Consider the following 8807-nt stretch of genomic DNA (forward strand, 5'->3'; position numbering starts at 1 on the left):
CATGAAGGGTTTTGGACTTGTCAAGTCTATGGGGAGGTTGCTTGCAAGAAAGAATGAAATCATTGGCTAACTTTGTACTTTGAAAGACTAGAAATGGGTTGGCAAGTCAAAAATAAGCTTAAGGCTATAAAGGTTGCTTGTGTAAGTGTCCATAATTTGCACACACACACACACTCCCTCTCTCTCTCCCCATCCGGCCTCTCCCCCCTCTCTCTCTCTTTGGTACACACACACACACACACACACACACACACACATATATATATATATATATGAGTGTCTAGGAAAGTAAGTCTAGGATTAATAGGTTTAAGGCTAAAATCTTAGGGTTGCATGCATGCATGGTTAGGTTAACTAGTCTTGGAAGCAAAATGATGAGATTCTTGGCCCATGATTTTGTATGGTCAAATCAAAGCCTTATTGGCAAGTCAAAAGTCGATTAACCTTTGGACAAAAATTTTCCTAACAATTATGGACCAAGGGGTAAAGGAATATTGGTAATAATTAGGGTTTGAAATGACTTGTCATGGGGTATAATGATTACCCCTAAAGTCTAAGGGTTCAATTAGGGTTCGGGGGGTTCAAAAGGCTCCAAGACGGTCAAAAAGGTCTAATTAGGGTTAGGGTAATGTAACTAGGTGAATCGGTGGTCCAGTTCCACTAACTAATCGGTTGAATGCTAATTCTACTTGCCAAGTAGGATTTCTAGCCAAGAAATATAATTTAAAGATTTTATCTAACTCGTTAGGAAATATACAATTGCTTTTATAAGCATACTTGTTTTTTGAAAATGACTAGATTGCTCGGCGTGAAAGATATAATTTATAAGTCTCAAATCTAATTATGACGGATTATTAAAATTAAAAAGAAATTTTTAGAAGCAAATCCAAGTAGTTAAAATAAAATTTAAATATTTAACGAAATTTTTATTTACCAAAAATCAGAGTCGTTACAGAATTTCGATGATCCGAGCCACTCAATGTGTTTAGAACGTGATTTTAAGAATACGCGCAAGAAATCGGCAAAAAAAATGATCGAAAATGACTTGATCTGAATAGTTTTTTACTGAACCGAAATTCGATTGGAAAAGGGAGGTGCGGACCGGAATCAGGTCAGGGATCCCGATCCGAATTGTATATGTGTGTGTGTGTGTGTATAACCAAAAGGAGGCAAACTAGTACATAAATATATAAAATTTCAAATATAAACAAAAGAAAAGTACAAAAGAGTTTGAAGAATGACAAAAGAGTTTTTTTTCTTTTTTCTTTTGTTGTTCTATTAGAGCATGTATAGCAGAGTAGCAAAAATGGAATATTAGATATTATAGCTACCTAAAACCGAGAAAACCCACTAGCAGCAGTTAGGTAAAAATCCAGGTAAAATACATTTCGCTACAATACTTCGGCAAGTATCTTCAATGCTTCAATTTTCAATCCGTTTGAATTAGTGTGAAGATATTATTTTTCTAATCATATTATTTTGAACGGCCATAACTAGTATTTGCCTCTAAGGCTCTCATAATCAAGTATCTACTCTATAGGGCCCCAAGCAAAGAGCAGATACTTGATCATGAGAACTCTAGAGACAAAAATTACAGATTTTTACCTCTAAGTACAGAAAAGTGACACTTAATTTCCATTATGGAGAGATGGAATACTTAATTACCATTAGGTCCACTCTTACAAAAATACATTTACCATTAATGGAAGTGTCACCCTAAGATTTTAGGGTATGCTAAGGTTTTATAGTACCCTTGGGTACCATTAAATCTTAGGATACCCTAAGATTTGAGGGTACCTTAAGATTTTAGGTTTTAAGATACCCTAGGATTTAGGTTTAGGCACTTTCATAGAGATTTTAAAATGCATTTTCCTATTATATGGTTTTAGCAGTTTAGGCATTTTCATAGGGTACCTTAGGAGTTTAGGCATTTCTATAAGATACCCTGAGATTTAGGTACTTTCATAGGGTTCCTTAGGGGTTAGGTACTTTCAGTGTTTAGGGTTTTAGGTACTCTCATAGGGTTTTAGTGTTCGTTAATTAGAGAAGACTTGGTGGAAATTACTTTCTATTTTCTGGATCTAAAGATAAAATGCCCCAAAAATTAATTATGACTCTTAGGATAAAATGATTAAAAAAACAGAAAAGCTACAGGTACAGCACTTGCTGCACATCAGCCATGCACAGATCCGTTTTGCGCTCGTCTCGGGTCCCGCAAAGATGATTGGAGTCGCTTATTTTGTTCCAAATGCGTCGTTTATGGTCGTAAATTCTGAAGCAAAGTTGGATGATTCGTAAACACCCTTCCCGATATCGGATTGAGGTGATTTTTTACAGAGACCATAAACGACGCATTTGGAACAACATGAGCGGCTCCGATCATCTTTGCGAGACCCGAGACGAGCGCAAAACGGATCTGTGCATGGCTGCTGTGCAGCAAGTGCTATACCTGTAGCAGAGTTCTTAAAAAAAATAATACAATGGTGCTAGTACCACACCCATATTCACATCCAAACACACACCCACCACTCTGGGCCCACCACTCATGTGAGTGTTTGTTTGGGTGTAAAAATGGCTGTGTCACTAGAATTATTGTAGTAATTGCTTGATCGAAACTCTAAGCCATTGACTTTGTGGTCAAAGCCTAGACTAACAGTTTGTTTCTTCCAAGGTTTTAAATTCGAAACTTCTAAGGTGCTATCAATCTTACGGGATCAGTCCGCAACAGAGCTTGGAACTGTACTCTAATTTTAAATGGGCAATTGAGAAATGGAATACTAGTGAATGCCTGTTTGTTCGCAATTTTAAAGAAAACATAATTATTTACATGAGAGATAATCGATGTCTAATTAACTGAGAAAATATAGTCATTGTTGAATTTGTTGTCCCATGAGCGAAAAGGGGAGGTGGTGGGGAAAGAATCATCCAAATGCATGCCATGCACTTTTTGCCATTGAAATGCTAAGGTAATGGAGAGCAAATCAAAAAGACTATTTGAACTTTGACTTTGTGTACATGTCTGTCTTCTTGGGAAAAAATTTCAGTGCCGGATGGATACCACGTGGTATCCGCATCCGCTCGGTGCATCTGAGTCATCTAATACATTTGAACAGTTCAAATTTGGAGAGAGAAAAAGGAGAGAAAAAGTGTTGGGATGAGAGAAGATAGAGTGTTTCAATCTAAACCATCTAAAAGTGTACTGGACGGCCCTGATGTGCCGAGCAGATATCACGTGGGATATACCCACTCGGCACCGGAAAATTTCTCGTCTTTTGTTTGTATGAGTTTATTAGGATCAAGACTCACATGGAAGTCTATGATTGCATTTACAACAATACAATAACAACAATAGAACCCATGTAGTCCCCAATCATTTGGGGTATGGGCGAGGAGGATTGGAGACAGATCTAACCTTTAGTAATATGCACAAAGTGTTTGCTCTCAGAATACCACTGAAACAGTAGCCCACTATACCTGTTTTGCTGCGGAATTATGCCCTTAAATCTAAATCAAATGGCATTCGAGGAGGCAGGCCTAGAGATTTAATTCAATATAGGGAAAAAAAACCGAAATGGTCCATGTAGTTTAGGGTTTGTGTCAACTTGGTCCCTGCAGTTTGAATTCGCTCGATTTACACTCTGTAGTTTTCATTTTGTTCCAACTTAATCTAATTACTAACTGTCGTTAGCCTCTGTTAACTCTAGACACAAATGGGTCCCTTTTCTAGTGAATTACCGAACCCTTTCTTCTCTAACCTCGCAGACCTAAAGCCTTTTCCCAAAAAGCAAAACAGAGTCACTTTTTTCTAAAAATCAGGTTCTCTGACCCGTGTTCTTTTTTCTAAAATACTTGAATTATTCATTCGATATTCAAGAGGTGACCAGACACACCTAAACTCTATATCCTATAGAGACTCTAAGTTTTTTTCTAAACTCTTTTTGTGGCCCGAACTATGGCCGAACCTGATTCTCCTTTACTCGGAGATATAAGCAGTTTAATGAAAGCTCGGTCCCTTTTCAAAATAAAACCCACTTTATTTTAAAAAATTCAAATACTTTTCAAAAATATCCGAACCCCTTTTATAGAACACAAAACTCATCATTTTTCCTTTCTTTTCAAGAACCATGTCGCAATCCATAGGAATTATAACACTTATTCAGACCCTAATCCTTCTCACTCCTTCCTCCCGAAGGTGAACGAGACACGTTTCAGTCGAAGGTAAAATCCCGGCCGCAACAAATGGAGAATGTAGGTCGTGAAAAAAAATGGAGAATGGAACAATGAGGCTTTGTGTTAGGGTAAGAGGAGAATGACAGATTACGGTTTTAACCTTAAAAAAGGGACCCATTCGTGTATGGAGTTAACGGAGTCTAACGGCAGTTAGTAATAGAACAAAGTTGAAACAAAATGAAAATTACAGAGTATAAATCGATCCAATTCAAACTGCAGGGACCAAGTTGACACAAACACTAAACTACAAGGACCATTTCTATGTTTTTTCCCTTCAATATATGTGCACATGACCATGCTTTCTTCATTGATAGTCCAGAGCATCAGTATGATTGCATTTGTTGATGGAAAATGCTAAAGGCACCGACATGAATAAAAGGGAATATCAAAAATTCGAATGGCTCTCGTATTTATAATCTGAACCGTCCAATAATTCTTTTAAAAAAACTTGAGTGGCTCTGTGAAATTTCAGCTCAGCTAGATAAGTGTAAGTGTTTGATCCAGTCTTCTAATTTTTAAAACATAAAAGAAGATTGGATCAAGCACCTACATTTACCCAATTGAGCTGATTTTTTGTAGGGCCACTCGATTTTTTTCTTAAATTATTGAATAGCTTGAATTATTCGTATGAGATCAAGAATGAGCCCCATATGCCAGGGTGTGCACCGTTGGTGCCCATAGAAGGGTTGTTTGTTGATATCATAATCCCACAAATTCAGAAAGGACATCAACAGTATAAATATTGATCTAAGTTAATTGAGATTCTGCAAGTGGACAGTTGGATTGGTCCATGAAGATTAGTAGAGGACACTTCAGTTTTTTTTTAAACGAAGATATTCATCTAAATTGTCTTCAAGACAAGATCACTTAGCTTTAATTAGTAGGCCAAATCATGATCTCTTAAACACAATAATGTGGGTAAGGCTCGCCACACTTGCAAGACTCGTGCTTGTGAGGGCATAATGTATCCCGTAAGCTCTATCGTGATCTCATTTGAATTTGATTAGAATTATTCACTTTGTAGAGTTTGTTGAATAAATCATCCAGAAATGTATTAAACTAATCAGATATGATTAGGTTTCGTTCTAGTTTCTTAGAAAATGAACTTTTTGAAAAGGAAGGTAATTTCGAGTGTAAAAATTATGTGTTTACGCAAATAATTTTTCTACCAATATATATATTGTTTGATAGATTTCATTGAGATCTTTAAACAGTGCAAAAAAAAAATTGAAAAATTATTTTTCATTTTCATTATATTTGAGCTTGAAATTACGTTCTTTTTGAAAAAAAAAGTTTAAAAAGAAAACGGAACAGCATTAGTCACTTGGTTGAACAATTTTTGTTATGAAATATAAAGGGTCAGTGTGCTTAAAAAAATAAAGTGCAGTCCAAACCTATTTATATCATGTGGTTATTATTTTGGTGTCCAACTACCTCTATAAAATGAACGGTTTAAAAATCATGGCGAATGATGAAATTTCTGTGGACCCACCGAGGTACACTATACTCTCAATTTGACATGAATTGAGTAGCGTAATACTCTAGGGATCTCCTGTCCATTAATTGGGAAGGTTAGGGCGGAGAAACATTTTGTTAGCTAATATGGCCTACCCCGACCACAATTTTGTATTGTTTTTTTTTTTGGGATGTCAAAGTGACGATAAAAAAATGTTTCAAAATTTGTCATTGAAAGATAACTTTTATGATATAAGCTAACAAATGGCCCTTATGATAAATTTATATTTCATTTCAATTCAGATTATCATGTTTGCAACCTACTATTTGTTATCATGTTTGTAACTATTTATCATGACTCTAGGATAAATGTTAGGTTTTTTAAAACTTAATGATTCAAACAAATTCTGGGATGAGAACTTAATTATGTCAATTGCACAGGACCAATATTTCTTGAACTACTAACATTTCTTTTTGAATACACAAGTGTTTGATTTTTAGAAAAGTCCATGGTACAATAATTTTTCAAATAGCAACGAAACTAAAAGAAATGGACACAACTACACTTTTCCTTGTCTTTTTGCGAAACATGAGTGAAATCAAATCTTAACAACAAATGTGTTTTATACACACTTTTTGAACAAGTTCTTGAAAACATTATGAAACAGACAACAAAAATAATTTTAAAAAACCAAATGAAAACCAACATTTGAAAATTAGGAGACGATGATAGGGACCCAACGAGTGACACTTGGCACTCCCTGATTAACCACAAACATTATATAATACCCTGGCGGTGCAACCATCCCATTGGGCAGTGCCTGAAATACAATCTTGTATTGTCCATTAGCTTGCAACACAACAGGGCGGGGGATATTCATCTTTACCAATCTCTGTCCCAGTGAAAACGAATGCGTAGAGTAAGGTGCACTTGCAAAATTCACCTCCATTGTCCCCGTCAACGGTGACGGCACTGTTACATACACATTGTAAGGCTTCCCGTATTGCACCTTCTTTGGCACCTTCACCACCACCGGCCTCAAATTCAAGTTGTCTGCCAATAAATAATCAGGTGAAAATGCGTTGATTCTAAGCTCTGTTGGGAAATCCCCATCCCACGTGTATGCCCAATGCGTGTTACTTCCAGCGAGCAAAATTCTCCCGTCAGGCAATAAATTTGCGGTCGAGTGGTACATTCTGGGATTGTAGAGGGGTTTAGGGTCGTAAAGCGGAAGTCCACATGTAGGTCGGGTTCCTATAGAACTGGGTTCAAACACGGATTAGTTGCCAATCCAAACCCATGTGATCTCGCTTGAGCCCCGTTGATGATTAATACGTCTCCCGTTGGTAGCATCGCCATTTTCCCCATGTTCCGAACAAGCGGTATGGTTTCCATCTCCCAAGTAGGGGTTGGCATTTGTCGCCATGATCCTCCCGCAGGGCTGGTAGATTCACATTCTGATTATTGTAGGCGTCATACTAGGCTCCACTGCAAATGATGATCGTGGCTGTGGAATAATCCTTTTCCAATGCCAACATGGCAGACGATCCTGCGGATGGATAGTTGCGTGGGCCCCCCTCTAACTTAGGAAGATCTGTTACAATCACGTTATTAACGTAATTGTATAGCACGGATTGAGTGTTAGCAAATATAAATAGATTTCCATTGGAGAGAAGGTGAACAAAGGGATACAGGTTATCCCCTTTGTTGTTTGCCACGTTGCCGAGGAACGGGAAATTGACTGCGCCGCCGGGTCTCGGCGGGTAATACTCCCCGCTGCCGACTATTATGACAGTACCATCGGGGAGTATTTGATTTGTGGCATACCAACGCCCTTGAGACAACGTGATGTCTGGATCCTCAACCCAATCGCAGGAGGCAGTGTTTCTGCAGGGGGTGAAAAATCAAAACTTCATGTTGCCGTCGTTCCAACCGCCGGATTGGAGGAGGGTGCCGTCGGGGAGGAATTGGCCCGAGGAGCACCACGTGTCGGTTTGGATCATGAAGGGACGAATTGAGTTGGTTTTGAGGTCAAGGAGGGTGGAGTGGGCAGAGCAATCGGTCATTAAAGCCGGGTCGTTTGGGTTGTAGCGGCATTGGCCGTTTGGGAGCAGCAAATTGGACGCACCAGTGGCCCCATTCCGGAACTCATTTTAAGTACTTATTTTTTAAAAAGGTAATTTCAAGCTTAAAAATAATGTGTCTATGCAAATAATTTTTCTAGCAATATAGATCTTATTTGATAGATTTTATCGAAATTTTTTATACGGTGCAAAAAAAAAAAAAATTTTTTTTTTTATTTATATTATTTTTGAGTTTAAAAATGTGAAATAAATATTTATTTTTTAAAAAGGAGTTTTGGAACGGGGTCTAGTCTGATCGAGGAGGATGACGGTGTTCCACCGGGTGATGGCGGCGATGCCAGCGTTTTGCACAATGACTTCCCCGGGCACGTGTTCCGACGATTGCAAGGGCGAAGCAGGGGAATTGTAGACAGAAGGAAATGGGAGCGGCCATAGTACTGAAATTAAACGAGAGAGTGTTCAGTGCTGTTTAGTTGCGTGTGTCTACCATTACTTGAACTGATATATATATATATGGGGGTTAAGTTGCCATCCTGTCCTCCATGTCCTCCTCCTTGTTCTTCTTCTTCGCCATGGTTTTTCTAATCGTCCGCATTCTTGTTCTTATTAGTTTGGGACCAATTAGTTTTAGACTATCTCTATTATATAACAGAAGGGTGTGGGGACAAGTTGTTAGAATGACTTAAATTCATTGGATCCAATGGCTGTAGTGCATCTTCTCACTTCCCGGTTAAGTGCACATGGTTTTCACCTAAATCACACAACTGCTATGCCCTTCCAACCGGAATGCGTAGTGCCGTAGGCACGCGGTAACACTAGTTAATTGTAAATTTGTAATATTCAACGAGTTTAATTTCCACTCCCCACCCACTGGTTTCTATTTCTAGCTGAACTCAACGAGAATGATTTTCGGTTTGGGCAGAGAGGGAATGGAATAATTCTGTTGTCATGCCATCCCCAGCTAGCTTAGTTTACATTTGCTCCGGGGTGCCCATAGAAAGGTTGTTAATATGTTTTGATATCACAAATTCAGAGAG

The 8807-nt window shown here is 38.1% G+C and overlaps 1 pseudogene; it reads right to left on the reverse strand.

The window, feature by feature from the left end:
- Nucleotides 1-6401: 6401 nt before the first annotated feature.
- Nucleotides 6402-8203, reverse strand: LOC131327888 (aldehyde oxidase GLOX-like; annotated as a pseudogene).
- Nucleotides 8204-8807: the final 604 nt, after the last annotated feature.

Source organism: Rhododendron vialii, chromosome 5a (genome assembly GCF_030253575.1).
Source record: "Rhododendron vialii isolate Sample 1 chromosome 5a, ASM3025357v1".
NCBI classification, from domain to species: Eukaryota; Viridiplantae; Streptophyta; class Magnoliopsida; order Ericales; family Ericaceae; genus Rhododendron; species Rhododendron vialii.